The 26,011-nt window shown below is 33.3% G+C and overlaps 1 long non-coding RNA gene across 3 annotated transcripts; it reads left to right on the top strand.

Moving 5' to 3' along the window:
- The first annotated feature begins 969 nt into the window (after positions 1 to 969).
- On the top strand, positions 970 to 25,864 carry LOC114265066 (uncharacterized). Of its 3 annotated transcripts, XR_014335405.1 has the most exons (4): positions 970 to 2,891; positions 3,001 to 3,065; positions 11,589 to 11,720; positions 25,518 to 25,864. It is a non-coding gene; the product is annotated as an uncharacterized LOC114265066 (long non-coding RNA). The 3 variants fall into 3 exon arrangements; XR_014335403.1 differs by having other exon boundaries at positions 970 to 3,065; XR_014335404.1 differs by having other exon boundaries at positions 970 to 3,065; positions 11,589 to 11,724.
- The last annotated feature ends 147 nt before the right edge of the window (positions 25,865 to 26,011 follow it).

Below are 26,011 nucleotides of genomic sequence, written 5' to 3'. Positions count from 1 at the left end.
GTTGTGTGTCTGCTGTGAGTGCCGTGTGTGAGAAGTGGATGGTGACTGGGTGTGTGCATGGGTGAGTGGCGTGTGTGAGAGCCGTGGGTGAGAGAGAGGTGGCTGAGTGTGCATGGGTGAGTGGCGTGTGTGAGAGCCGTGGGTGAGAGAGAGGTGTGTGTTAGCTGGGTGGCATGTGCATGGTGTGGGAAGATCTTGGGTGTGTATGGAGTGGGTGTATGGTGCTGGGTGTGCTGTGTGCGTGGGTGGCTGAGTGAGTGTTGTGTGCTGTGTGGGTCTTATGGGAGAGAGGGAAAAGAAAAGGGGGATCTGCGAAGAGAAGGGACTCGAAGAGGTTCGGGGGATTGAGAAACACAGTCCCATCTACACCGGTGATGACGGGTCGGACATAGAAGCAGCGGTATTTGCGGAGAAGCATGACCAAGAAACCCCCTTTGCCTGGGAATTTCGAGAAATCTGTGGCCGACGGTGATCGGAAAACTGTTGCTAGAAAGAGGTCGGAAAAGAATGTGGGTGTGCTGATTGTTGCGACAATCGTGGTGGCAAAACTGACATCTGCATTCGGAATTCCGAGATCTGGAAAACGGCGGCTCCCTCCGGTGGTGAAGGTATGTGTAGAGGTCCGGATTGGTTGAGGTCCGGCGGGCGGTCAAGGCAAAGTTGCCGCCCGCCGGAAGGCGAAGAACACCAAGAACTTTAACCTATAGCTCTGATACCATGTAAAATAAATTAAGATGTATATTATTGATTGATATATATTGATGTGTATATTACAAGATTGTTGTATTGTTATTTGTATCTGTATATTACAAGTCCTATATATAGAGAGGTTTTGGGAGTAGTAGGTGTAGAGTGGGTGGTGGTAGTAGGTAAAGTGGAGGTGGTAGGTGGAGTGGGTGAGGAGTAGTGGAGGTGTGTAGTGGTAGTGGTAGGTTTTAGTGGTGTAGGAGGTGTACATTAACACTTACAAAAATGAATTGTTGCTTGATGTAGCATTTGGGCCCTTTTGTTAATATTTGTCATGATTTTGTTTTTTATTTGATTCAATCTTGAATGAATGTTTCTTTTTCTAGAAATTGTTGATAAATTGTCTGCATATCTGTTGAATGGGATTTGGCAATTTGTTTTATCGTAGGATCATAAATCTACCGTACTTCTGAATAGAATTTCTCAAAATAAGTATCAGTACTCAAAACTTGAAACATTTTAGGAGGATAGTTAGATCAGTGAATATATACTTATCCTCCTATATATCTACATGTTTTGAAAACATCTTCTCTCTGTGCCTCTTAGATAAAGACCTTGATTTTATTTTCATCCCCTGACAAAGCTTAAGATTTTGGCTCCTAGATTTATGTTGTAAGTTGGTAACCATAATTTTCTCCATTTCATTTGATTTTGCTTTGATTTTGCTGTGGTGGAGGGCCTGGGAGGAGTCAGATGAGATTTTGTTGTGATTTTCCTCTGTTTCAAAAGCCATTTCATTTGATTTTGCTAGATTTTGCTGTGATTTTTCTGTCAAGAAACTATAGTGATTTTGCTGTAATCTCATTGGCTGTGGTTTGTTTGAGGGAATTCTGCTTAGTATTTGTGGAGTTGAGGTGTGCAAGTGGCAACACCCTATTTGCAACCTTCGACAAAAATCTGGTTGTGGAAAATACAGGCATTCACCCCATTTGTAATCTCTATTTCTCGTTTTTCATTAAACTATAATTTGCAATCTGTGAAACACGGAAGAAGATGCATCTGCAAAGTACCTTAGAACTAACATGTCAAGCAAGCTATTAAAAGTTCAGTAAAAAATATGAGTATGCCTGTTTTTTTTTTTGTTTTTTTCATAAGTTAATAAAGTGCTCACCATAGAAAATAAGTTGAGAAAAGCTCATAGAAAGAGTGAAAGTAGTTCGAATGGTGATGAATACACAAAACAAATTTAAAAAAAATAAAGAAAATAATACAGAAATAAAGCCGGTGACGGGAAAAAAGACGAGGCAAAAATGGAAGAGAAAAAGGGATCGTACCAGTCAACAAACTAGAAATTGATCTTGGTTGTGAAGATGATTCAGTTGAAAGGACGGAAAGGGTTTTAGAGAGAGGACCTCCCTTGTGTTTAAGACGATCACGTTTGAAAACTATATATGGGTACATCACTTCTTAAATTATACTAATTAGATCATCAAAAAAGTAAAATAAATATATAAAGTGAAACTCATCAAATGATATGATTGTCATCATACAAAATATTATACCGAATAGTATCCAAATCAACAACTTTACCATTACTGTTTCACAACATATACAAAACATGATAAACGTGCTATTCATATTTTCTTTGGGTAAAAATTAAGGATCTCTTTAATTGATTATTTTTAGACTATGGGCCAACACAATACTGGTTTAATGGGTCCCACAACTTGCGTATATCTCCAATGCAATGCTGACAATTAGATTGACACATCATATGGTAAGATATGATGGTAGAAATAGATGGTCATTGTAGCATTACTCATAAAAAAATTACTATTGGTATAATCGCTTTTTTGGATATGTTAAATTTTATTTTCAAGTTTCGCTAAATTCAAAATTTTCTATTGGACATTAAGGCACAGTGATAGGTTGCACAATCATTGAATTTGTGGGGATGTTAAAATTATATAATACTCCTTTTATTTTTAAAAATTTAAATTATAATGTATTCTTTGGATTGAATTTTGTAGCATCAATATCAGCACCATCAAGTAATGCTTCTAATTGTTGTCATATTTTATCAGATTTTTGTTTCTGCAGATATTTGGATACATAAAGTATTTTCCATTTATACTCTGGGTTTTCAACATATTTGTTCTTATATGTAACCGTGTCTATGAGGGGTATCGGTGGTCTAGTTTTGGGTGAGTTATATCATGTTAATGACTAGTTGCTTTGATTCTTGTGAGATATATCGATCCTCTATTATACGCTATATCTGTTTTGGGTGAGTTATTATCCTCTTGTGGACAGGCAACATCGGGCTTATTTGGTCAACTTTCGTGGTACCTTTAGATGGCATATCTGCTCTAACTTTGGTATTTGCTTTGCCTCTTTCATTTATGGGAATTCAGCAGGATGATATTTTTGATCTCATCTGCATGTCTGTGAACTTTTGATCTCATATTTTATCTCATTCTTCTGTATATTATGTCATTAATGCCTCTGAATCATGGTATTATGTCAGACTACTCAATATTTTAGTTCCTCTTGAATGGCAGTTTTTTCCTTGGAGTCAATTCTGTTTTTTTCATTTCTCTCCGATTTGTATTCAATTGTCTGTTAAGCTGCTTAGATTCACTAGGAAATCAACCAAATAGCTCCAGTGGTACCAGAGCTACTCTTTGCATGATATACATCTAATCCAGCATCACTGTTTGTGAGATGGCAGCCAATTTTTTCATGGGCCTCAATATAGGTGATGATTATACATCTAGTGCACATTTGCTTGTGGGAATCAAGGTTGGGAATTGGCATCCTGTTGAATTGCCCACAGGACTGGGCCACATTTGTTGTGTACAAAGATGGTAATCCTATTATGAGTGATAATAATCATATGTGTTGGGACTTTATAAAGGAATTCATGTGTTGGATTTCAAAGAATTTTTTTTATACTTGTTCTTAATGCATTAAAGTGTTATTATGAGGGTAAGACTTGGGTGTTGGGAGAAGTTAATAAATGCTAAGAGCTTTTTTTTTTAAAATAAAAAATAAGAAATTTAGATTGGGAGATTGGAGCTCCCACAAGCCTTGGGATTAAAAATCCTATTTTGCTTAATATATAGTATAGATAAGATAGAAAAACATTCAAGGAATTTCTATCCTAACCAGTTTTTCTTAATTTTTTATTATCATTTCACTATCCATGGGAATTACAGCTTAAGTATGAAAGGAGTTCTTATGGCCCTGAATATTGAGCCAATTAGTTTATTAATAATGAATTAAAGTACTCAAAATTATTTTCTTGATAAGTGAAGTCTCAGAAATATTAATCGTATTAGAACAATTAAAAAAAATACATACAGTTAGTATTGTAAGAATTTATGTATAAAGAGAATTGTATTATTGATTGATTGATTGTTGATCGATATTTTACAACTCCTATATAACTCCTATATATAGAAGAGAAGATAGTAGTAGGTGAAGGGATAGTGGAGGTGGTAGGTGGAGTGAGTGTATGGTAAATTCTAACAGCCCCCCGCAAACTCAAGGAGGATAGAAACTAACCAACTTGAGTTTGAAGAGAGGAACAAAACATGAAAATACATAAAAATAAAAAAAAAAGATAGGAGACACTGTATGGTCGTGTCAGACCGTTGGTGAAGACACTGAAAGGTGGTGCCATAACGTTGTAGAGGACACTGGATGGCGGTGTCATAACGGTGTAGAGGACACTGGAGATGCTAACCGGAATCAAAGGTCGGGACAGTTTATAGGGTCATGTCGGACCGTTGAAAAAGACTAACCGGAATCAAATGTCGGGACAGTTTATAGGGTCATGTCGGACCGTTGAAAAAGACTAACCGGAATCAAATGTCGGGACAGTTTATAGGGTCATGTCGGACCGTTGTAGATGTTAACCGGAATCAAATGTCGGGACAGTTTATAGGGTCATGTCGGACCGTTGGTGAAGTTGCACCCTCAAAAGGTGTGCCCAATTTTTCAAAAGGCGTGCCATCAAAAGGCGTGCCCAATTCATTAAAAGGTGTGCCGGATTCATCATGGCGAGGCACGTGAGTGCCTTGGTTGGTGCGCCTGTTTGTCGGCTGGGGGTATGAGGCGCGCGATGCGCGTGGCTGCCTCGGCTATAAGACGAAGGCTGAGGCTGAGGCAAAGGCGGAGACAAAAAACTTGCGAGAGATATTCTGAGAGTTTCGGAGAGAGATTGCTGAGAGAGATATTCCGTATCACTCTGTTGTCTGAGAAAATGGCTTCATCGTCTTCCCGCGGGCTGCTCACCCTCTTTCCCGACCTCAACGAGTCAACAAGAGAGAGAACTGGAGCGGTGGCACTGGAACCTCAACCGAGTGCCCCGGAGTTTACTCCGCTGAACTTTCCGATGCGGTCTGTGGAGCAAAGAATGGCAGTGCAGTCGGATGTGGAAGCCAATCAGTATACTTTGAAGGCATGTGTGGAAAGCATGACGGCGGTCACAAACTTGTCGAACCGGCTGCAGAGTAGGACAAATGAGGTGCAGCAATTAAACTCCCAGCTGGCTCTGCTCCAACGCATGTATAAGGATGCGCGAGCAGAGATAAGCGTGCTAAGGGCAGAAAACAAGGAGTTGAAGCGGAAGGCCACCGTGATGTTCCGATTTGGAGGTCCGCCATATGCAGCAGTGGAGGAGCAAGGAGTAGTGATCGTGCCCAGTGGAGTGGGAAACACGGAGGCAACACCGTCAAGGGCCGTCCAAGACGGAGGCAAGAAGAAGAGACCTGCAGCAGAGTAGAGAAGAAAAAATCCCACTGTGGGTGTGGGTGCGGGTGTTTTGTTTTTTTTTTTTTTTTTTTGTTTGTTTTTTTTTTTTTTTTTTTTTTTTTGTGTGTTGTTGTAAAATGGTGATCGGGGTGAGCCCCAACATGAATAAAATGAGTATGGTAGCAATTCTTCTTCTTCTGTTTGTTTTTTTTTTTTTTTTTGTTTTTTTTTGTTTTTTTTTTTCTTGTTAATAAAAAATAATAATACAAGAAAATAGAGAAAGAAAACAGAGAAAAAGATGATGATGGGTGTACAAAACAGTGTGTGGTTCGTGGCCGGGTCAAAAGATGGAATAAAAATAAATATAAAAAAATATGAGTGGAGAAGGGTGGTGTGGAAAGTGTGAAATGTAATGATGAGATGTGTGTGCGCCTCGTGTATGGGTGCCCAGCTCCCCACCCCGCCTCAAAATGCAACCCGAGAGAGAGAGCTTTTTTTTTTTTTTTTTTTGGGTTGTGTAGTAAAAGAAGAATAAGAATATAGTAAAAGAAAGCAGGCGCGCGTGCATAAAAATGAATGAATGGAGATGAAAAAAAAGATTAGTGGGTGTGAAAGTGAGAAATAAAAAAATAAAAAAAATAATAAAAAATAATAATAAAAAGAAAAAGAAAGTGAAGTGGGCTCTCTCTCTCTAAATGGTGTGTGTGTGTGTGAATGGTGTGTTGGGTTTACTAAAGGTGGGATTTGTGGCAAAGAAGAATAATTTATTGAGGAGAAGAGTGGTTGTAAAGGTCGTTAGAGAGAGAAATCGATTCAGATCTGGGCTTGGTTTTGTTGCTTTTTTTTTTTTTTTTTTTTTTTTTTTAAGAAAAAAAAGAACAATGCAAGTTCCAATAAAGTAGGACCTCTAGGAAAAAGATGAAAACAGAGACCATTGTTGAGTTCCAATCCACTCACAAAGAGGGAAATAACGACGTGGGGGGTGCATTTCTAAGCCGAAATGAAACTCAGTCTCAACCCTAAGCGCTCTTGGAGAAGAAAAAAAAAAAAAAACCAAAATCCATCACCGAACTTGAACCTGCTCCTCCGTACCATCGGTGCCTGGAACAGTTCTTCCCTACAAGTAACATCACCAGCAGACTGCTTGATGCCTTTTTCCGGCGACTTTAACTTTGCCGCAACTTGTTCGTCAGACAACGGTAAGTAGTAGATACGGGGGATCGCTTGGGGCTGCCTAAAGAGATTATCCAGAGTGACGCTTGGAGGATCAACTTTCACGGGCAGCGGAGGTGGGGGTGGAAGTTGAGGTCGTTCCCTTGCCGGAGAAGGGTTAGACAGAGGTGACGGAGGTGGAAGAGGAACAAGAAGAAGAGGAAGATGGTGTGAATGAACACATTTCAGCTTCATCAAAGGGCCTGTGGTGGTTGAATAGCATTGAGAGAGGGAGGTTTGAATTGGTTGAGACCCGGCGGGCGGTCAAGGCAAGGTTGCCGCCCGCCGGAAGGCAAAGAACACCAAGATCTCTAACCTTGCTCTGATACCATGTAAGAATTTATGTATAAAGAGAATTGTATTATTGATTGATTGATTGTTGATCGATATTTTACAACTCCTATATAACTCCTATATATAGAAGAGAAGATAGTAGTAGGTGAAGGGATAGTGGAGGTGGTAGGTGGAGTGAGTGTATGGTAAATTCTAACAAGTATGGTGATTGCTAGGATAGTGAATGAACAGGCTGCGAAGTTTGAGAACATGGGTTCAAGTCTAAAGGCAATCTAACTTAACCATGCCCATCATTTCCATCCTTGGCCATTTGTTTAAGGACAATCTAGGTTCTATTATACAGTCTATCTATCTATATATATATATATATATATATATATATATATATATATATATATATATATATCTATACTATATATTAAGCAAAAGAGGATTTTTAGTCTCAAGTTTTGGGGGAACTTCAATCTCCCAATTTAAATTTTTTAATTTTTTGATTTAAAAAAAAATCTGAGCATTTATTGACTTCTCCTAACTCTCAAGTCTTACCCTTATAATAACACTTTAATGCATTAAGAACAAGCATAAAAAAAAATTCTTTGAAATTCAACACATATGAATTCTTTGAAAAGCCCCAATATATATGATTATTATCCCTCATAATAACGCTTTAATTCATTAAGAAAAAGCATAAAAAAAATTATTGAAAAGTCCAACACATATGATTATTATCAAAATATTAAATTTTAATATAATATAATAAAAAAAAGGCATTTAATTTCTTGAAAAATTCAACACATATGATTATTATTAAAATATTAATTTTTAATATAATATAAAAAAGAAAAAAAAGAAGACATTTAAAAAATATATATATTTAAAAATCAAAATTCACATATATAGATAATTTTAAGGACAATCTGTGCATAGCATGGGTGAAATGTTAGTATATATAAAGGAAAAAGGGGTTTCTAACCCCCAAGTTTTGTGGGAGCTTCAATATTCTAATTTAAATTTCTTAATTTTTTGATTTAAAAAAAAAAAATCAGCATTTATTAGTTTCTTCCAATTCTCAAGCCTTACCCTCATAATAACACTTTAATGCATTAAGAATAAGTATAAAAAAAAGAGATACTTACCAATTAGCCTTATTAAATAGACTTGTTTATCTACAGGTCCTAAATGATAAATTTATCACTATAAAATAAGAAATTGATAAATTTATCACTATAGTTTATTCATAAAAACAAGAGATTGATAAATTTATCACTTGATAAATTTATCAATAAGACTTGATGGGTAATAAGTCTCAAAAGTAGGACCTATTCGTAATTTTTCAAAAAAAAAATCTTTGAAAAGTTCAACACATATGAATTTCTTGAAAAGTCCAATAAATATTATTATTATCAAAATATTAAACTTTAATATAATATAAAAAAGAAAAAAAAGAAAGACATTTAAAAAAAAAAAGAAAAACAAAAGACATTTAAAAATTACAATTCACATATGTAGAAATAATTGTGAAGTACATATGAATTCTTTGAAACGTCAAACACATATGATTATTATTCTCCATAATATCACTTTAATGCGTTAAGAACAAGTATAAATTTTTTTTTTGAAAAGTTCAACACATATGAATTCTTTGAAAAGTCAAACACATATGATTATTATCAAAATATTAAACTTTAATGTAATATAAAAAAGAAAAAGAAAAAGAAAAAGAAAAAGAAGACATTTAAAAAAAAAAAGAAAAAAGACAAAGTAGTGAAACACAATCCGTGCATAAAGGTGATATGTTAGTATTATTTTATATAAAAATCAAATTAAAATATTTTATACAATCACACCTATTTGGGGAGTGATTAAAAAACATATAATCACACTTATTTAAAAAATGTAATTAAAAATAAATCTATATATTATATAAGGAAAATGAGATTTTTAACCCACAAGTTTTATGGGAGCTTTAATATCCCAATCGTAATTTTTTAATTTTTTGATTTAAAAAAGAAAAATCGCAGCATTTATTGACTTCTCTCAATTCACAAGCCTTTTTGACTTCTATCATAGTTACTGAAACATCCTTTTCAACTATGCACTCTGCTTACTTATGAGATTGTTAAATTATTTTTATAAAAAATCTAAAAAAATAGTAATTAATCCATTTAAAAGGAAAGTTAATTAATCTATTTAAATATTTAAATAGCTTTTGTACCTTGATTTACATATTTCAAAAGGAAAGTTAATTAATTCATTTAAAAATTTAAATTTGAACGGAAAGTTAATTAATCTATTTAAAAATTTAAATAGTTTCTATGACTTGATTTGCACATTTTAAAAGGAAAGGTAATTAATTCATTTACAAATTTAAATTTAAAAAGAAAGTTAGTTAATCTTTTTAAAATTTTAAATAACTTATATGCCTTGATTTACACATTTCAAAAAGAAAGTTAATTAATTTATTCAAAAATTTAAATTTAGAAATTGAGAAGGAAAGTTAACTAAAATATAAATTTGAATTTGAATTTTGATACTACTAAAATATAGGAATTAATCTACATCTTTCATAGATTTTTTTTCTTAATGTTTAATAATTTTATATGTATCGATATTCCAATCTATATATCTGTATTATAGCAAATTGACATTCCATTAAAAAAAAAAAAATCATTAAACCTCCAAAGATTAGTGATGTAGATAGAATCAAACAAAATGTGTAGGTCTTAGAGTTTTAAAGTAAAAAATTTATGTTAGAATTTGTTCAAATGTAATTCTCTTAATATTTATAAATAATTTTTATTGATTGACAAAAAGCACCATAAACATTAAGATTATTGTTTTTTTTATTATTATATTGAGTTATTAAAATAAGATGTATTATATGCTTAAACCAAGAATTGTTGGAAAAAAAAAATCGACTCAAATTAAATTTTCTAAGCTCGGTTTTAATATTTAATCTAATATTAGAACCCTCAAACTAACTTATCTCGGTTATAAACCGATAAAGATAATTTTAAACAATCAAGACAATTTTTAATGACTAGGTGAATGTCACATTGGCATAAATATTCAGTCAACTAATTTTCAAGTCAATTCTAATATTTAGTCCAACACCACAAGTCAATTTTAATCCATTTTCACATAAGAGTTGTAACAATAACAAAATAAGAAAAATTTAGTATATTAAAAAATATAATTTATTACTAAAATTAAAATTACGAAACTTACAAAATGAAATGTATTTATATTTTATTGAAAATAAAATTTTTGTAATTTATTATTTAAATTTTACCAATGAAATTATGGCATGCAGATTTTTATTAAGAACTTAAGAAATACAATTAATGACATTAGAATAAAAATCTTCTCTTAGTGTAACTCTAATAAAAATTAATAAAATTTAATTGATTATAAATCACTTTTACAATATTTTAAATAAATTTTATATTATTATTTTAATTTAAAGACTAATTTTTAATTAGTTATTTATACTTGTGCATAGCGCGAGTAATATGTTAGTTTTTTTTTTTTTTTTTTAAATTGCAAGCAGTATTTTTCTCACTTGATTAGATAATTTAGATTTGCCAATAGTATTTCAAGAGGTTGGGTTGGATTTTTTAGAATCTAAAAAAAAGAGTGTATTGAGCAAATGTAAATTGGCCAAATTAATAATGGAATGCCATAAAACAGACAAAGGATGGAAGACTCATTCCTCTAAGTATCTTAAGTCAAATAGTATAGCTGGTAGAATTATAGTTTTTATTAAAGATCGATTGTGATAGTTGTTAGGTCTACCAATAAGTTTTTTGCAATAAGAAGAGAAAAGAAACAAGTAGCAAAGTGCTCACAATCATTGCAGAAAAAATGGCCACAATCCATTGTTGTCGTCTCATTGACAGGTACTTCATCCATGCAAACGTCACACATTAATTCAGATGAAGAATGCAGTAAGCTACTATCCTCACTCCTTAAGAATTTTTGATAAAATCTTGTTCATATACTTGTATTTCATTATATTTATGTGTTTAGTTTTTCTGTTGGTAACAAAATTATAAAAAATTAAGAATAGTCCATGTCGCTAAAATAAAATAAAATGGAATGAAATATCATTCTTATGCTATTTACACTGGAGAATGTGTATGATTTATTTTTTTTAATTTTAATGTCGAGTTTAGAAGATAAGGTATAAGCCCTTTTTCCTCTGCAATAATTGTAACTACAAAAATGCTCTGTAGCCCGAAAAACTGAGGCTCGAATGACTCGAATGGTACGGAAAATATTATCTTACCGGTAAGAGAATAAAAAAAAGTCCTAAAACGACGTCGTTTTGGGATTTCGAGCTATTTGAGCCTTTGATTTTTCGAGCTCCATAGCGGTGTTGTTGTAACTATATGCTGCTGACGGAAGAGCCTACACAAGCTAGGATGTCGACATATTTAGGCATGTGACTTTGCCTATTTTTGATATACCATGATGTTTTATACAGACCATAATATTTTATACGGACCATTTTCAATATTGTTTTCAATTTATTTATATATATGAATTTGTAATTCATTTTTTTAAACATTGCATTTGACTGTTGAAAATTTAGCTATTTGACATAAATATTGCTAACACGCGCTCTTATAATGCAGCTAAGTTTTATTGAATCAGAGAATGTTCTTTCTATTTTCCGTGTCATCACGTCTTGCAGTAGCTTTCTATTAGAAAAGATGAGAATGAATTTGGCCCATTTGCTGCTTGGAACATAACTGGAACATACAGAGGTTTGTAAGTTTGTTGTGAATCTGGTTATCTTATTATTCCAGCTGATTGGGAAAAGTTTTTTTTTTAGTTTCAAATTGCTTAATTCATTTTCCGCTTCTTTAATTGCATTATATGTTCTTTGTCTTAGGGGCATATGAGTAACTTAAATGTTTCCGAAATTTTCCTTACTTGCACCTTATTTATGCCTTACGTCCATTGGTAATGAGTTTCTTGAGTTAGGTGATTTAATTTAAGGTTTGTAGTTACTAATCAGAAATGGAGGTAATTGTGCAAACATACATTCTGAACTCATTTATATGTCGGATGCACCAACCTTTGACTCACATAAAATGATTTGAAAAGCGAATGTGCCACTTACGATTAAAGTTTTTGCTTGGAATTTGGCTCGTAAGAAACTAAATACTCTCTCTCTCTGTTTGTAATTTGTTATGTCAATTCCTTGAATATGGTATTAAAGCTCACTAAGAATGTACATGATGAGGTGTGTGGTTGTGTAACATGGTGAGGCAATTTTTAACCTGGTTCTCATTAAGAATGTACATGCTATCAAATTTGTATTTGCATTCATGTTAACATAGTAAATGCGTGTTTTAGTTGCCTTCGTTACTGATGGTGTGACATGTGTGTAGCTACTTTTTTCTTTGTGCTTTGGCATTAATATTCTTAGTAATCTTTTGTAGCTTTTTTTTTTTTTTTTACAGAGAAACATTACGTTGACTATGACATGGGATTGTGTACTTTCTAATAGTTTGAAATACCCAACGCTAATTTGACCTAATGTGACTATTTAAAATAACATTCAGTAGCTTGAACTTCTCATAATTATTTTTGTTATCTATTCACTGTTGGACAATCTTCACTGTATTTAAAAGATTTAATTCTATTGTGTACACAACAACAAATAGAATTTAAAGAAATAAAGAAAAAGGAGAGAATTTGTTTGATAACAAAAATCAAACTCGAAATAAAAATAAATAAATAAAAATAGATTTTATTTTGTTACAAAAACAAAATTAAAATCTGATTTAAATAAATAAAAACAACACTGAAAATAAATTAAATAACTTACTTGATTTAATTTCTTTGAATTATTTTCTGATCAAGTCCAGTGTTTGACACTGTGTCCTTAAGACAGATTCGTCCTCTCCACGGTGCTTTCAGAATTTGGACGTCTATCTCCCAGGATGAAATGATCTACCACAAACAATAGCAGCACTACAAATTGTTTGCCTTACGAACACACTAAGTGTTTACACTCTTTCTTTCGGAAATAAAATGCAGCAAGATGAAGAATATAAATAGCAGAAGTGAAATACGAAATTTCTGAATTGAAAACATCAAATGAGGGTGGTTCTATTTATAGATGTGAAGGTGGCTCTTGGATTTGAATTGAACAGGTATGTGGCTCTTGGTTTTGAATTGAACAGGTATGATACCTGTTGGGTTTTGAATTCAAACAGATTCAACAATTCAAACAGATAGCAATTACGGGAAGGGCCCTGTTTGGGTGTGCACTAATTCCAAAACAGTTTATTTCTGTTTGAAAACGGGAAGGGCCCTGTTTGGATGAACAAAAAATCCAAACCAATTTAATTTGAATTTTGGATTTTATTTTAATAAAAAATAAAATTAAATTCAAATGTTTTTGGCCCAAAAAGATTAGAAGCCCAACCCAACCACACACGACGCACCCGCGCCCGACCGGCCGGACGGACGGCGGCGGCGGCGCGCGCGTGTGGTGATTTTTGGGTCCAATGGGTCTAGCCCATTTTGCCCATAACCTCTCCCTCTAAAACACTTGGGTACCCCTTGGGGCACACCCCAAGTATCTCACCCTAAGCCTTATAAACCCTTTCAAACCTTCCCACCAAATCAATGTGGGACAAGCCAATTTACAACCTTAAGGAATTTCCACCAAAACTCCATTTCCATGGAGCACACTCTGGCTTCAATTTTCCATTCACTCGGTAATGGTTTTGAGCAACCAAATATACCACGTGAATCACAACGCGGCATAGAACGCGTTACCACTTTGACCCGAGTAAATCGACACTCGGGGCCCACCTAAAAAATAGACCGAACTTAGGAAAAAATTCTGGTTTTATCCAGAATTTTATAACCATTTCCAACAATCCCCCACATGAATGGAATTTGATGACAACGGAAATGCAACAATATGCAGTTTTAACGAAAGAGTATAAGTCGAAAATATCTTACATCAGGATAAGTAGTTTTCGGCTTTGAACCTTCCCTAGTGATAACCTATCGGACTTACTGGCTAACCAATGGACGCGATGCCTTGAATTGTTCAGCCGTTTGTGTAAGCCAAGACAATAGATTTCACACAAAATATCTTCTAACACATCGTGGTTCTCACTGTTGTGTTCATTTTGGCCTTGAACGCACCTGGTTTTCATAAGTGTTTCTAGAGAATTTAGCCTCTTCATTCTCATAGAACCGGCCCCAGTTCAACACTCATATAGGTGATTCTTATTGTGAGTATCTCCTTATACTCATCTTGATTTTATGTCTTAATCAAGATATAAGTAATCATTAAAAGTAAAGCTTATCCTTATACCCCTGCAGACAACATATGTTGCAGATATCACTCTCACCATAGGAATGGGTAGGAATTTTAATCCCTTGGTGATTTCTGGCGAGCCATACATAACTTAGTTGTCCCTTTGAACTTAGTTCTTGGGATCTCCAGTCATATAAGTAGGGTTACCATTATGACGACTCTTATGTAATAGGCTTTAATCCCATCCCCTTCGATGAACTATACACTAGCTCTTTTGTCAAACCTTTTGTTAACGGATCCGCAATATTCTCTTTAGATTTTATATAATCTATTGAGATTATTCCGTTTGACAACAATTGCCTTACGGTATTATGTCGACGACGAATATGTCGTGACTTACCATTATACATATGATTCTGTGCCCTGCCTATTGCAGATTGACTATCACAATGAATGCAAATAGCTGGCACAAGTTTTGGCCACATTGGAATGTCTTCTAAGAAGTGACGAAGCCATTCTGCTTCTTCACCTGCTTTGTCTAAAGCAATGAACTCGGATTCCATTGTGGATCGTGCGATGCAAGTTTGTTTTGTGGACTTCCAAGAAACAGCAGCGCCTCCAAGAGTAAAGACATATCCACTAGTGGATTTTGAATCTTTAGTATCCGATATCCAATTGGCATCACAATAACCTTCGAGTACTGCTGGATATCGAGTAAAGTTCAAACCATGATCACGAGTAAATCTTAGATATCTAAGAACTCGAATGATCGCTTTCCAATGGTCTTCTCCAGGGTTCCTAGTGTACCTACTCAATTTACTTATAGCATAAGCTATATCAGGATGAGTACAATTCATTAGGTACATTAGGCTTCCAATGATTTGGGAGTATTTTAACTGAGACACTGCATCACCTTTATTTTTTGATAAATAAAGATTGATGTCTACAGGTGTTCTAGCTAAATTCAAATCATCCTTGATAAATTTATCAAGAATTTTCTCAATATAATGAGATTGAGATAATGCATATCCGTCAGATGTTTTAGTAATTTTTATTCCTAATATAACATCTGCGACCCCCATATCTTTCATATCAAATCTTTTGTTAAGCATCTTCTTAGTTGATTTGATCATGTTTTGACTGCTTCCGATGATAAGCATGTCATCCACATAAAGACAAACTATGACATATTCTTGGTCAGTGTTTTTAACATAGACGCATTTGTCACATTCGTTTATCTTAAACCCATTAGTAAGCATTGCTTGATCAAATTTTTCATGCCATTGCTTAGGTGCTTGTTTTAATCCATAAAGGGATTTTACAAGTCGACAAACTTTCTTTTCTTGCCCTGATACTACAAGCCCTTCGGGTTGTTCCATATAGATCTCTTCATTTAGATCACCGTTTAAGAAAGCTGTCTTAACATCCATTTGATGTATTTCTAAATTCAACAACGCTGCTATAGAAATAAGCATGCGAATGGATGTTATTCTTGTCACAGGAGAATATGTGTCAAAATAATCCAGACCTTCCTTTTGTCTGTAACCTTTAACAACAAGCCTTGCTTTATACTTGTCAATTGAACCATCTGCTTTCATTTTTCTCTTGAATATCCATTTATATCCAAGAGGTTTAGAACCTGGTGGAAGATCCACCAATTCCCAAGTATGATTTTGCATAATGGATTCAATTTCATTATTAACAGCCTCTTTCCACAAAGGTGCTTCAGGACCTGTCATTGCTGCCTTAAAGCTTTGAGGTTCATTTTCTAACAAGTATGTCAGAAAATCTGGACCAAAGGATTTTGATGTTCTTGCTCTCTTACTTCGTCTAGGTTCATCATTAGTTAAATCCTGTTAGTCAAGACTATTACTAGTCTCTTGTGTTTGATTGTCATTAGTCTCTTGACTTTGTGTACAATCATAAGTTCTTTTCTGTGAACTTAATTCCTGTCCTTTCTTGTAAGGAAAGACATGTTCAAAAAACACAGCATTCCTTGACTCTATAATAGTGTTCACATTTATATCAAGTATATCTGATTTATAAGTCAGAAACCGATATGCACTACTATTCTGAGCATAACCAATAAACACACAATCTACTGTTTTTGGTCTAATCTTAGTCTTTTTAGGAACAGGTACTTCAACTTTTGCCAAACGCCCCCACACTTTTAAGTATTTGTAGGAAGGTGGTCGACCTTTCCACAATTCTTAAGGAATGCTTTTGGTTTTCTTGTGGGGTATTCTATTAAGAACATAATTAGCAGACAATATTGCTTCCCCCCACAAGTTCTGTGGTAAGCCTGAACTTAGTAACATGGCATTCATCATTTCTTTTAGGGTTCTATTCTTCCTTTCAGCAATTCCATTTTGCTGTGGAGAATAAGGGGCTGTAGTTTGGTGAATAATGCCATGTTGTGCACAAAATTCATTTAATGGTGCATCATATTCACCACCCCTATCACTTCTAATATAAATCAATGAATTTTAAAACAAATTCAAGAAAAAACCAAAATAATTATGACTACTCAAGTCAGAATTAATGTTTTGACAAAATCATATCCTCATAAAAATTTTTGCCTAAGAATCAAACAATTCAAAAACCCATTTGATTGTATGCATTCTTGCAACTCAATAACAAATAAATGTCACTGTCATAAAAATATTTGTGACAGAAGAAAATTAAATTATCTCAACTAATGCAAGAGATACACCCCCATATTAAAAAAATGGTTCATGGTTTAACAAATTCTACTACACAAATAATTATTAATGACATCTCATGTCACATAATTCAATAATCAACATAAAAATTTCTTAAATTACTTTCCAATTAAACAGACTGATATAAATACATACATCTTCATGTTTAAATTTCTCTGGTGTTTAAACACCCATTCAAATTGATTAGAAATATTCAAATTAACCTGCTTATGACCAAAATCGACATAACAATTTATCATTCCAAATCACTTGAAGTTATTGTTAAGAAATAACTTGAGTTGATAACATACATGCATATCAAACGCATCAACTAAAAATAATGAATTAACAAAATAAATTAATCATGCACGATCCTATCACTTGCATCATGAAATAAAAGGATTCTCAAATCATAAATAAAATCCAACGCATTTAAACATTAAACTTTAAAATGACAAAACATACCTCCATTTAATAAGTTTGATTTGTACATAAATAAACAAATTAAATATGCATTAAAATGTTCTTGTGAATATATATATATATATATATTCCGACTCAAGTGCAGAAACAATTCAAGACTATGAATCCACATTGTAATAAAAATAAAATTAGTTTGTAAAACTAATATTTTACTCTAGAAACAAATGCTTCCAAGTATACTCATGATGAACTATCATAAAGTCAAAATAATTAATACCTTTTCACAAAGGATTCAAAAATAAGTGGTCTACCAAACGAAACCATAAGTTACTTACAAAATTAACAGATTGTGACCGAGTCACAAAGTTACATGATTGATTAACAAAATTAATTTTCTAGTTACTAAAACCAGAAAATAAATTACAATACAAAATAATTTTATTTTCCTTGTTACTAAAACTAGTAAAATAAAATACCGAAATAATATCTGATTACAAAAATCAGAAAACCAAACCATAAATTAATTTTCTAGTTACTTAAACCAGAAAATAAATTATAACACAAAATCATTTTATTTTTCTTGTTACTAAAACTAGAAAATAAAATACCACAAAACTTATCTGATTACAAAAATCAGAACAAACACAAAATAATTTTCTAGTTACCAAAATTAGAAAATAAATTAAAACACAAAATAATTTTCTAGTTACTAAAACCAGAAAATAAATTATAACAACAAATTAATTTTATTTTCCTTGTTACTAAAACTAGAAAAATAAAATATCACAAGAATTTTCTGTAATACCAAATAATATTCTGAATTGTTAATGACACCAGTATCGTACTACTAGTTGTTGTCAAAGAAAAGAGACAGTATATTACTACTATCTGTCAAATAGCATAAATCACTATTTGTTTTTCCAACCAGAATATTAATTTGAAAACACAGAAAATTAAATACAATGAAGATACCCAAAAAGGAATCTGTCTTAAGATTGTAGGACAATCTTCACTGTATTTAAAAGATTTAATTCTATTGTGTACACAACAACAAATAGAATTTAAAGAAATAAAGAAAAAGGAGAGAATTTGTTTGATAACAAAAATCAAACTCGAAATAAAAATAAATAAATAAAAACAGATTTTATTTTGTTACAAAAACAAAATTAAAATCTGATTTAAATAAATAAAAACAACACTGAAAATAAATTAAATAACTTACTTGATTTAATTTCTTTGAATTATTTTCTGATCAAGTCCAGTGTTTGACACTGTGTCCTTAAGACAGATTCGTCCTCTCCACGGTGCTTTCAGAATTTGGACGTCTATCTCCCAGGATGAAATGATCTACCACAAACAATAGCAGCACTACAAATTGTTTGCCTTACGAACACACTAAGTGTTTACACTATTTCTTACGGAAATAAAATGCAGCAAGATGAAGAATATAAATAGCAGAAGTGAAATACGAAATTTCTGAATTGAAAACATCAAATGAGGGTGGTCCTATTTATAGATGTGAAGGTGGCTCTTGGATTTGAATTGAACAGGTATGTGGCTCTTGGTTTTGAATTGAACAGGTATGATACCTGTTGGGTTTTGAATTCAAACAGATTCAACAATTCAAACAGATAGCAATTACGGGAAGGGCCCTGTTTGGGTGTGCACTAATTCCAAAACAGTTTATTTCTGTTTGAAAACGGGAAGGGCCCTGTTTGAATGAACAAAAAATCCAAACCAATTTAATTTGAATTTTGGATTTTATTTTAATAAAAAATAAAATTAAATTCAAATGTTTTTGGCCCAAAAAGATTAGAAGCCCAACCCAACCACGCACCCGCGCCCAAGCCTGGCGCCCAGCCGGACGGACGGCGGCGGCGCGCGCGCGCGTGTGGTGATTTTTGGGTCCAATGGGTCTAGCCCATTTTGCCCATAACCTCTCCCTCTAAAACACTTGGGTACCCCTTGGGGCACACCCCAAGTATCTCACCCTAAGCCTTATAAACCCTTTCAAACCTTCCCACCAAATCAATGTGGGACAAGCCAATTTACAACCTTAAGGAATTTCCACCAAAACTCCATTTCCATGGAGCACACTCTGGCTTCAATTTTCCATTCACTCGGTAATGGTTTTGAGCAACCAAATATACCACGTGAATCACAACGCGGCATAGAACGCGTTACCACTTTGACCCGAGTAAATCGACACTCGGGGCCCACCTAAAAAATAGACCGAACTTAGGAAAAAATTCTGGTTTTATCCAGAATTTTATAACCATTTCCAACAATCCCCCACATGAATGGAATTTGATGACAACGGAAATGCAACAATATGCAGTTTTAACGAAAGAGTATAAGTCGAAAATATCTTACATCAGGATAGGTAGTTTTCGGCTTTGAACCTTCCCTAGTGATAACCTATCGGACTTACTGGCTAACCAATGGACGCGATGCCTTGAATTGTTCAGCCGTTTGTGTAAGCCAAGACAATAGATTTCACACAAAATATCTTCTAACACATCGTGGTTCTCACTGTTGTGTTCATTTTGGCCTTGAACGCACCTGGTTTTCATAAGTGTTTCTAGAGAATTTAGCCTCTTCATTCTCATAGAACCGGCCCCAGTTCAACACTCATATAGGTGATTCTTATTGTGAGTATCTCCTTATACTCATCTTGATTTTATGTCTTAATCAAGATATAAGTAATCATTAAAAGTAAAGCTTATCCTTATACCCCTGCAGACAACATATGTTGCAGATATCACTCTCACCATAGGAATGGGTAGGAATTTTAATCCCTTGGTGATTTCTGGCGAGCCATACATAACTTAGTTGTCCCTTTGAACTTAGTTCTTGGGATCTCCAGTCATATAAGTAGGGTTACCATTATGACGACTCTTATGTAATAGGCTTTAATCCCATCCCCTTCGATGAACTATACACTAGCTCTTTTGTCAAACCTTTTGTTAACGGATCCGCAATATTCTCTTTAGATTTTATATAATCTATTGAGATTATTCCGTTTGACAACAATTGCCTTACGGTATTATGTCGACGACGAATATGTCGTGACTTACCATTATACATATGATTCTGTGCCCTGCCTATTGCAGATTGACTATCACAATGAATGCAAATAGCTGGCACAAGTTTTGGCCACATTGGAATGTCTTCTAAGAAGTGACGAAGCCATTCTGCTTCTTCACCTGCTTTGTCTAAAGCAATGAACTCGGATTCCATTGTGGATCGTGCGATGCAAGTTTGTTTTGTGGACTTCCAAGAAACAGCAGCGCCTCCAAGAGTAAAGACATATCCACTAGTGGATTTTGAATCTTTAGTATCCGATATCCAATTGGCATCACAATAACCTTCGAGTACTGCTGGATATCGAGTAAAGTTCAAACCATGATCACGAGTAAATCTTAGATATCTAAGAACTCGAATGATCGCTTTCCAATGGTCTTCTCCAGGGTTCCTAGTGTACCTACTCAATTTACTTATAGCATAAGCTATATCAGGATGAGTACAATTCATTAGGTACATTAGGCTTCCAATGATTTGGGAGTATTTTAACTGAGACACTGCATCACCTTTATTTTTTGATAAATAAAGATTGATGTCTACAGGTGTTCTAGCTAAATTCAAATCATCCTTTATAAATTTATCAAGAATTTTCTCAATATAATGAGATTGAGATAATGCATATCCGTCAGATGTTTTAGTAATTTTTATTCCTAATATAACATCTGCGACCCCCATATCTTTCATATCAAATCTTTTGTTAAGCATCTTCTTAGTTGATTTGATCATGTTTTGACTGCTTCCGATGATAAGCATGTCATCCACATAAAGACAAACTATGACATATTCTTGGTCAGTGTTTTTAACATAGACGCATTTGTCACATTCGTTTATCTTAAACCCATTAGTAAGCATTGCTTGATCAAATTTTTCATGCCATTGCTTAGGTGCTTGTTTTAATCCATAAAGGGATTTTACAAGTCGACAAACTTTCTTTTCTTGCCCTGATACTACAAGCCCTTCGGGTTGTTCCATATAGATCTCTTCATTTAGATCACCGTTTAAGAAAGCTGTCTTAACATCCATTTGATGTATTTCTAAATTCAACAACGCTGCTATAGAAATAAGCATGCGAATGTATGTTATTCTTGTCACAGGGGAATATGTGTCAAAATAATCCAGACCTTCCTTTTGTCTGTAACCTTTAACAACAAGCCTTGCTTTATACTTGTCAATTGAACCATCTGCTTTCATTTTTCTCTTGAATATCCATTTATATCCAAGAGGTTTAGAACCTGGTGGAAGATCCACCAATTCCCAAGTATGATTTTGCATAATGGATTCAATTTCATTATTAACAGCCTCTTTCCACAAAGGTGCTTCAGGACCTGTCATTGCTGCCTTAAAGCTTTGAGGTTCATTTTCTAACAAGTATGTCAGAAAATCTGGACCAAAGGATTTTGATGTTCTTGCTCTCTTACTTCGTCTAGGTTCATCATTAGTTAAATCCTGTTAGTCAAGACTATTACTAGTCTCTTGTGTTTGATTGTCATTAGTCTCTTGACTTTGTGTACAATCATAAGTTCTTTTCTGTGAACTTAATTCCTGTCCTTTCTTGTAAGGAAAGACATGTTCAAAAAACACAGCATTCCTTGACTCTATAATAGTGTTCACATTTATATCAAGTATATCTGATTTATAAGTCAGAAACCGATATGCACTACTATTCTGAGCATAACCAATAAACACACAATCTACTGTTTTTGGTCTAATCTTAGTCTTTTTAGGAACAGGTACTTCAACTTTTGCCAAACGCCCCCACACTTTTAAGTATTTGTAGGAAGGTGGTCGACCTTTCCACAATTCTTAAGGAATGCTTTTGGTTTTCTTGTGGGGTATTCTATTAAGAACATAATTAGCAGACAATATTGCTTCCCCCCACAAGTTCTGTGGTAAGCCTGAACTTAGTAACATGGCATTCATCATTTCTTTTAGGGTTCTATTCTTCCTTTCAGCAATTCCATTTTGCTGTGGAGAATAAGGGGCTGTAGTTTGGTGAATAATGCCATGTTGTGCACAAAATTCATTTAATGGTGCATCATATTCACCACCCCTATCACTTCTAATATAAATCAATGAATTTTAAAACAAATTCAAGAAAAAACCAAAATAATTATGACTACTCAAGTCAGAATTAATGTTTTGACAAAATCATATCCTCATAAAAATTTTTGCCTAAGAATCAAACAATTCAAAAACCCATTTGATTGTATGCATTCTTGCAACTCAATAACAAATAAATGTCACTGTCATAAAAATATTTGTGACAGAAGAAAATTAAATTATCTCAACTAATGCAAGAGATACACCCCCATATTAAAAAAATGGTTCATGGTTTAACAAATTCTACTACACAAATAATTATTAATGACATCTCATGTCACATAATTCAATAATCAACATAAAAATTTCTTAAATTACTTTCCAATTAAACAGACTGATATAAATACATACATCTTCATGTTTAAATTTCTCTGGTGTTTAAACACCCATTCAAATTGATTAGAAATATTCAAATTAACCTGCTTATGACCAAAATCGACATAACAATTTATCATTCCAAATCACTTGAAGTTATTGTTAAGAAATAACTTGAGTTGATAACATACATGCATATCAAACGCATCAACTAAAAATAATGAATTAACAAAATAAATTAATCATGCACGATCCTATCACTTGCATCATGAAATAAAAGGATTCTCAAATCATAAATAAAATCCAACGCATTTAAACATTAAACTTTAAAATGACAAAACATACCTCCATTTAATAAGTTTGATTTGTACATAAATAAACAAATTAAATATGCATTAAAATGTTCTTGTGAATATATATATATATATATATATTCCGACTCAAGTGCAGAAACAATTCAAGACTATGAATCCACATTGTAATAAAAATAAAATTAGTTTGTAAAACTAATATTTTACTCTAGAAACAAATGCTTCCAAGTATACTCATGATGAACTATCATAAAGTCAAAATAATTAATACCTTTTCACAAAGGATTCAAAAATAAGTGGTCTACCAAACGAAACCATAAGTTACTTACAAAATTAACAGATTGTGACCGAGTCACAAAGTTACATGATTGATTAACAAAATTAATTTTCTAGTTACTAAAACCAGAAAATAAATTACAATACAAAATAATTTTATTTTCCTTGTTACTAAAACTAGTAAAATAAAATACCGAAATAATATCTGATTACAAAAATCAGAAAACCAAACCATAAATTAATTTTCTAGTTACTTAAACCAGAAAATAAATTATAACACAAAATCATTTTATTTTTCTTGTTACTAAAACTAGAAAATAAAATACCACAAAACTTATCTGATTACAAAAATCAGAACAAACACAAAATAATTTTCTAGTTACCAAAATTAGAAAATAAATTAAAACACAAAATAATTTTCTAGTTACTAAAACCAGAAAATAAATTATAACAACAAATTAATTTTATTTTCCTTGTTACTAAAACTAGAAAAATAAAATATCACAAGAATTTTCTGTAATACCAAATAATATTCTGAATTGTTAATGACACCAGTATCGTACTACTAGTTGTTGTCAAAGAAAAGAGACAGTATATTACTACTATCTGTCAAATAGCATAAATCACTATTTGTTTTTCCAACCAGAATATTAATTTGAAAACACAGAAAATTAAATACAATGAAGATACCCAAAAAGGAATCTGTCTTAAGATTGTAGGACAATCTTCACTGTATTTAAAAGATTTAATTCTATTGTGTACACAACAACAAATAGAATTTAAAGAAATAAAGAAAAAGGAGAGAATTTGTTTGATAACAAAAATCAAACTCGAAATAAAAATAAATAAATAAAAACAGATTTTATTTTGTTACAAAAACAAAATTAAAATCTGATTTAAATAAATAAAAACAACACTGAAAATAAATTAAATAACTTACTTGATTTAATTTCTTTGAATTATTTTCTGATCAAGTCCAGTGTTTGACACTGTGTCCTTAAGACAGATTCGTCCTCTCCACGGTGCTTTCAGAATTTGGACGTCTATCTCCCAGGATGAAATGATCTACCACAAACAATAGCAGCACTACAAATTGTTTGCCTTACGAACACACTAAGTGTTTACACTATTTCTTTCGGAAATAAAATGCAGCAAGATGAAGAATATAAATAGCAGAAGTGAAATACGAAATTTCTGAATTGAAAACATCAAATGAGGGTGGTCCTATTTATAGATGTGAAGGTGGCTCTTGGATTTGAATTGAACAGGTATGTGGCTCTTGGTTTTGAATTGAACAGGTATGATACCTGTTGGGTTTTGAATTCAAACAGATTCAACAATTCAAACAGATAGCAATTACGGGAAGGGCCCTGTTTGGGTGTGCACTAATTCCAAAACAGTTTATTTCTGTTTGAAAACGGGAAGGGCCCTGTTTGGATGAACAAAAAATCCAAACCAATTTAATTTGAATTTTGGATTTTATTTTAATAAAAAATAAAATTAAATTCAAATGTTTTTGGCCCAAAAAGATTAGAAGCCCAACCCAACCACGCACCCGCGCCCAAGCCTGGCGCCCAGCCGGACGGACGGCGGCGGCGCGCGCGCGCGTGTGGTGATTTTTGGGTCCAATGGGTCTAGCCCATTTTGCCCATAACCTCTCCCTCTAAAACACTTGGGTACCCCTTGGGGCACACCCCAAGTATCTCACCCTAAGCCTTATAAACCCTTTCAAACCTTCCCACCAAATCAATGTGGGACAAGCCAATTTACAACCTTAAGGAATTTCCACCAAAACTCCATTTCCATGGAGCACACTTTGGCTTCAATTTCCCATTCACTCGGTAATGGTTTTGAGCAACCAAATATAACACGTGAATCACAACGCGGCATAGAACGCGTTACCACTTTGACCCGAGTAAATCGACACTCGGGGCCCACCTAAAAAATAGACCGAACTTAGGAAAAAATTCTGGTTTTATCCCGAATTTTATAACCATTTCCAACATTCACTACACGTCTTTTATTGGCTTTGTTTTTATTATTATTATGTTTTACGATTAGCAGAGACCGAGAGGATTGAAGGCCATGGGAAGCAGCATGGAGAGCGATTCAAAATGACGGTGAAGGATGGATGGGGAATTCCTTTGGATTTTTATTTCTCTTCTTTTTTCTTTTTTTCCTCTGATTTGACTGGGGGGTTGGGTGTTTCGGTTCACTTTCTTCTTATTTTTTGTATTAAATGGGGGAGTGGTGAGAGAGAGAAGAGGGTAATGTTATTTTGTGGGTTTGTATATAAGGTAGTAATTTTTTGATTGAGAATTGTGAATTCAATTTTTAGATATGTTATTTTGTGGGTAATGGTGATTGGATATTAAATTGAATAGGAAAGTGAATTAATGCTGTATTTGCTATTTGAACGAGAGTCATTATTTCATGTTAGTGCTATTCAGTTTTATTACAGGGTGTTCTTTTAGTTCAATCACATAAAATTAGTATGATTTCAAAAAAAAAAAAAAAAGGTAAGACGATGTTTCTAAAACGCCACTATCATACTAACG

This window comes from Camellia sinensis, chromosome 7, assembly GCF_055761805.1.
Source record: "Camellia sinensis isolate YWXY chromosome 7, ASM5576180v1, whole genome shotgun sequence".
Taxonomy (NCBI): domain Eukaryota; kingdom Viridiplantae; phylum Streptophyta; class Magnoliopsida; order Ericales; family Theaceae; genus Camellia; species Camellia sinensis.
This window is presented reverse-complemented; position numbering and strand designations above follow the sequence as displayed.